Source organism: Pongo abelii, chromosome X (assembly GCF_028885655.2).
Source record: "Pongo abelii isolate AG06213 chromosome X, NHGRI_mPonAbe1-v2.0_pri, whole genome shotgun sequence".
Taxonomy (NCBI): domain Eukaryota; kingdom Metazoa; phylum Chordata; class Mammalia; order Primates; family Hominidae; genus Pongo; species Pongo abelii.
Genome location: NC_072008.2, coordinates 79583658 through 79590405, shown reverse-complemented (window position 1 = coordinate 79590405; position 6748 = coordinate 79583658).

Sequence of the window (6748 nt, the reverse complement as noted above, 5' to 3'; positions counted from 1 at the left end):
TTTCTATTAATGTCCTTAGCCCACTTTTTGATGGGATTGTTTGGTTTTTTCCTTACTGATTTGTTTGAGTTCATTGTAGATTCTGGATATTAGTCCTTTGTCAGATGTATAGATTGTGAAGATTTTCTCCCACTCTGTGGGTTTTCTGTTTACTCTGATAACTGTTCCTTTTGCCATGGAGGATCTCTTTAGTTTAATTAATATTTGTTTTTATTGCATTTGCTTTTGGGTTCTTGGTCATGAAATCCTTGCCTAAGCCAATGTCTAGAAGGGGTTTTCCAATGTTATCTTCTAGAATGCTTATAGTTTCAGGTCTTAAGTTTAAGTCCTTAATACATCTTGAGTTGATTTTTGTCTAAGGTGAGAGATGAGGATCCAGTTTCATTCTCTACATGTGGCTGGCCAATTCTCCCAACACCATTTGTTGAAAAGGATGTCCTTTCCCCATTTGATATTTTTGTTCGCTTTGTTGAAGAACAGTTGGCTGTATTTGGGTTTATTTCTCATTTTTTAAATTCTGTTCCATTGGTATATGTGCCTATTTTTATACCAGTACCATGCTGTTTCAGTGACTATAGCCTTATAGTATACTTTGAAATCAGGTAGTGTGATGCCTCCAGATTTGTTCTTTTTGCTTAGTCTTGCTTTGACCGGGCAGGCTCTTTTTTGGTTCCACATGAATTTTAGAATTGTTTTTTCTATTTCTGTGAAGAATGATGGTGGTATTTAATGGAGATTGCATTGAATTTGTAGATCACTTTTGGCAGTATGGTCATTTTCACAATATTGATTCTACCCATCCATGAGCATGGGATGTGTTTCCATTTGTTTGTGTCATCTATAATTTCTTTCAGCAATGTTTTATGGTTTTTCTTGTGGAGGTCTTTCACCTCCTTGGTTAGGTATATTCCTAAGATTTTTTTTTTTTTTTTTGCAGCTATTTTAAAAGGGGCTGGGTTCTTGATTTGATTCTCTGCTTGGTTGCTGTTGGTGTATAGAAGAGCTACCGATTTGTATACATTAGTCTTGTATCCAGAAACTTTGCTGAATTATTTTATCAGTTCCAGGAGCTTTTTGGAGGAGTCTTTAGGGTTTTCAAAGTAAACAATCATATCGTAAGCAAACAGTGACAGTTTGACTTCCTCTTTACCGATTTGGATGCCCTTTCTTTCTTTCTCTTATCTGATTGCTCTGGCTAGGACTTCCAGTACTATGTTGAAGAGGAGTGGTGAGAGTAGGCATCCTAGTCTTGTTCCAGTTTTCAGAGGGAATGCTTTCTGCTTTTCCCCATTCAGTATTATTTTGGGCCATGGGTTTCTCATAGATGGCTTTTATTACATTGAGATATGTCCCTTGTATGCCAATTTTGCTGAGAGTTTTAATCATAAAGGATGCTGGATTTTGTCAAATGCTTTTTCTGCATCTGTTGAGATGATCATGTGATTTTTGTTTTTAATTCTGTTTATATGGTGTATCACATTTATTGATTTGCATATGTTGAACCATCCCTGCAAAGCTGGTATGAAACCCATTTGATCATGGTGGATTATCCTTTTGATGTATTGTTGGATTTGGTTAGCTAGTATTTTGTTAAGGATTTTAGCATCTATGTTCATCAGGGATATCAGTCTACTTTTCTTTTTTGGCTATGTCCTTTCCTGGTTTTGGTATTAAAGTGATGCTGGCTTCATAGAATAAATTAAGGAGGGTACCCTGTTTCTCTATCTTGTGGAATAGTGTCAAAATGATTGGTATCAATTCTTCTTTGAATGTCTCGTAGAATTCTGCTGTGAATCCGTCTGGTCCTGGAATTTTATTGTTGTTGGTAATTTTTAAATTACCATTTCAATGTCACTGCTTGTTATTGGTCTGTTCAGGGTGTCTAATTCTTCCTGGTTTAAGCTAGGAGGGTTGTATTTCTTCCAGGAATTTATCCATCTCTTCTGGGTTTTCTAGTTTATGTACATAAAGGTATTGATAGTAGCATTGAATTATCTTTTTTGTTTCAGTGGTGTCAGTTGTAATATCTCCCGTTTCATTTCTTAATGAGGTTATTTGGATTTTCTCTCTTCTTGATTAATCTTGCTAATGGTCTATCAATTTTATTTATCTTTTCAGAAAACCAGCTTTTTGTTTCATTTATCTTCTGAATTTTGTTTGTTTGTTTGTTTGTTTCAATTTTATTTAGTTCTACTCTGATCTTGGTTTTTCCTTTCTTCTGCTGGGCTTGGGTTTGGTTTGTTCTTGTTTCTCTAGTTCCTTGAAGTGTGACCTTAGAATGTCAGTTTGTCCTCTTCCAGTCTTTTTGATGTAGGCATTTAGGGCTATGAACTTTCCTCCTAGCACCACCTTAGCTGTATCCCAGAGATTTTGATAGGTTGTGTCATCATTGTTATTCAGTTTGAATAATTTTTTAACTTCCATCTTGATTTCGTTTTTGACACAATGATCATTCAGGAGCAGGTTATTTAATTTTCATGTATTTGCATGGTTTTGAATGTTTTTTTTTTTTTTAGTGGATTTCCAGTTTTATTCCACTGTGGTCTGAGAGAGTGCTTGATATAATTTCAATTTCCTTAAATTTATTGAGGCTCATTTTGTGGCCTATCATGTGGTCTATCTTGGAGAAAGTTCCATGTGCTGTTGAATAGAATGTGTATTCCACAGTGGTTGGATGAAATGTTCTGTATATACGTGTTAAGTCCATTTGTTCCAAGGTATAGTTTAAATTCATTGTTTCTTTGTTGACTTTCTGTCTTGATGACCTGTCTAGTGCTGTCAGCGGAGTATTGAAGTTCCCCACTATTATTGTGTTGCTGTCTATCTCATTTCTTAGGCCTATTAGTAATTGTTTTATAAATTTGGGAGCTTCAGTATTAGGTGCATATATGTTCAGGATTGTGATATTTTTTTGTTTGGCAAGGCCTTTTACCATTATATAATGTCCCTCTCTCTCTTTTTACTGCTGTTGTTTTAAAGTTTGTTTTGTCTGATATTGAAATACCTACTCCTGCTCACTTTTGATGTCCATTTGCATGAAATGCCTTTTTCCATCCCTTTACTTTATGTGAGTCTTTATGTGTTAGTTGGGTCTCCTGAAGGCAGAAGATAGTTGGTTGGTGAGATTTTATCCATTCTGCAGTTCTGTATCTTTTAAGTGGAGTATTTAGGCCACTTACATTCAATGTTAGTATTGAGATGTGAGGTACCATTCTGTTCATCCTGCTATCTGTTGCCTGTGTACCTTGGTTTTTTGGGGTTTTGTTTTTGCTTTTTAAATTGTACTTTTGTCTTACAGGTCCTGTGCAATTTATTCTTTAAAGAGGTTCTGTTTTGATGTGCTTCCAGGATTTCTTTCAAGATTTAGAGCTCCTTTTAGCAGTTCTTGTAGTGGTGGCTTGGTAGTAGCAAATTCTCTCAGCCATTGTTTGTCTGAAAAAGACTCTATGTTTCCTTCATATATGATGCTTAGTTTCACTGGATACAAAATTCTTGGCTGATAATTGTTTTGTTTGAGGAGGCTGAAGATAGGGTCCCTATTCCTTCTAGCTTGTAGGGTCTCTGCTGAGAAATCTGCTGTTAATCTGATAGGTTTTTCTTTACAGGTTACCTGGTGCTTTTGTCTCACAGCTCTTAAGATTCTGCCCTTTGTCTTGCCTTTAGATAACCTGATGACAATGTGCCTAGAGGTGTTCTTTGTGTTTTGTGTATTTGGATGTCTAGGTCTTTAGCAAGGCTAGGGAAGTTTTCCTCAATTATTCCTCCAAATATGTTTTCCAAACTTTTAAATTTCTCTTCTTCCTCAGGAACACCGATTATTCTTAGGTTTGGTCGTTTAACACAATCCCAGACTTCTTGGATGCTTTGTTTGTATTTTCTTATTCTTTTTTCTTTGTCTTTATTGGATTGGGTTAATTCAAAGACCTTGTCTTATAGTTCTGAATTTCTTTCTTCTACTTGTTCACTTCTATTGCTGAGACTTTCCAGAGCATTTTGCATTTCTATAAGTGTGTCCGATGTTTCCTGAAGTTTGATTATATTCTTTATGCTCTCTATTTCCTTGAATATTTCTCCCTTCACTTCTTGTATTGTTTTTTGGATTTCCTTGCATTGGGCTTTGCCTTTCTTTGGTGCCTCCCTGATTAGCTTAATAACTAACCTCCTGAATTCTTTTTCAGGTAAATCAGGGATTTCTTCTTGGTTTGGATCCATTGCTGGTGAGCTAGTGTGATTTTGGGGGTTTGTTAAAGAGCGTTGCCTTGTCATATTACCAGAGTTGATTTTCTGGTTCCTTCTCATTTGGGTAGGCTCTGTCAGAGGGAAGGTCTGGGGCTGAAGGCTGTTGTTCAGATTCTTTTTTCCCATGGGCTGTTCCCTTGATGCAGTACTCTCCTCCTTTGCCTATGGATGTGACTTCCTGAGAGCCATGCTGTGGTTATTGTTACCTCTCTTCTGGGTCTAGCCACCCAGCAGGTCTACCAGACTCCAGGCTGGTACTGGGGGTTGTCTGCACAGTCCTGTGATGGGAACTGTCTATGGGTCTCTCAGCCGTGGGTACCAGCGCCTGTTCCAGTGGAGGTGGCAATGGGGTGAAATGAACTCTGTGAGGGTCCTTAGCTTTGATGGTTTAATGTTCTATTTTTGTGCTGGTTGACCTCCTGCTGGGGGGTGTCGCTTTCCAGAGAGCATCAGCTATGGCAGTATGGAGTGGAACCAGTGTTGAGTGGAGCCCTAGAACTCCCAAGAGTATATGCCCTTTGTCTTCGGCTACCAGGGTAGGTAGGGAAGGACCATCAGGTGGGTCCAGGGCTAGGCATGTCTGAGTTCTGACTCTCCTTGGGTGTGTCTTGCTGCAGCTGCTGTTGGGGATGAGGGTGAGGTTCCCAGGTCAATGGCATTGTGTAGCTAGGAGGATTATGTCTACCTCTTCTGAGTTATACAGGTTGTCAGGGAAGTGGGGGAAAGCCAGCAGTCACAGGCCTCACCCAGCTCCCATGCAATCTGAAGGGCCTGTCTCACTCCCACCGTGCCCCACCTAACAGCACCGAGTCTGTTTCCAGGCAGTGGGTGAGCAGGGCTTAAGGACTTGCCCCAGGATACCCGCCTACCAGCTATGAAAGAAAGGGGCTTTGGTTCTTCCCCTGCCTGTGGGGTCTGCACATGAGATTCACTCCCTCCCCCGAGTTCTGGCCAGGAGGCTTCTCGCTCAGTTCAAATTGTTGCAAATTTCAGCTGGAGACTTCCTTCTCCCTGTGGCATTTCTCCGTGCCTCTGGCCACCCTCCTGAAGGATCCCTGTGATTCCAGGCAGGAATGGTCTGCTTGGAGACCCAGCAAGCTTTCAGGGCCTTTCCCACTGCTTCCTCTACCCCCGTATTTCACTTGGCTCTCTAAATTGACTCAGCTCCAGGTAAGGTCAGAAGCTTCTCCCACAAACTAGACCTTCAGTTTCTCCAGTAGGGATGTATGTTCTGGAGCGGATGATCTCCCATTCCCGTTTCTGCAGTTTGGGCACTCATAGTATTTAGGGTGTCTCCCAGGTCCTGCAGGAGAAGTCTGCTTTTTTCATAGGGTCTGTGGGTCCTCTTGGGATTCCTGGTTTGTTCTTGGAGTCATTCTAGAGCTAAAATTCACGATTCCCCACAGTGCTCTGTCCATCCAAGTTGGAGCTGCAATCTAGTCCTGCCTCCTGTCTGCCATGATGATCCCTGATTCTCTCATTTTGTACTTCTGATTTCCAGAAGTGTAAAATAATTTTTTTTTTTTTGAGACGGAGTCTCGCTCTGTCGCCCAGGCTGGAGTGCAGTGGCACAATCTCGGCTCACTGCAAGCTCCACCTCCAGGGTTCATGCCATTCTCCTGCCTCAGCCTCCTGATTAGCTAGGACTACAGGCGCCAGCCACAATGACCAGCTAATTTTTTGTATTTTTTTTAGTAGAGACAAGGTCTCACCGTATTAGCCAGGATGGTCTCGATCTCCTGACCTCATGATCCGCTCGCCTCGGCCTCCCAAAGTGCTGGGATTACAGGCGTGAGCTACCGCGCCCAGCCCCAATAAATTTTTGTTTTAAGTCACTAATCCCTATACAACAATGGAAAACTAAGACACCATTTTATATCCAATACATAAATAAATAGCTAAAACAAAAAATGATCATATTAAGTGCTGGTAAGGATGTGGAACATCTAGAACTCTTACATGCTGCTAGTGGAAATGTGAACTGGTATAATCATTTTGGAAAACAGTTTGGTAGTTTCTTAGAAAGGTAAAACATATATCTACCATATGATCCAACCATTTCACTCCTAGATATTTACCTAATGGAACAGGAAGCATATGTTTATATAAAGACATATACATAAAGGTTTATAGCAGCATTACTAATAATAACCAGAAAGTAAAAACAATCCAAATGTCTGTTAACATATTCATGGATTAACAAAATGTGATATATGTATATAATGGAATACTACTTATGAATAAAAAGGAACAGACTATTTTTACACACTGAAACATAGATGAATCTCAAAGTAATTATGCTGAGCAAAACAAGCCAGGAAAACAGTACGTAATGTTTGATTCCATTTATATAAAACTCTCAAAAATGTAAAATAATCTAAAATTTTGACAGTAGTTGCCTATGGACAGGGGATGTGGAGATGGGGATTGGAAATTAAAGAGGGTTGTGAGGTAGGAATTAAACAACAGTATGAGGAAACTTTGGAGTGATGGATATATTCCTTACCTT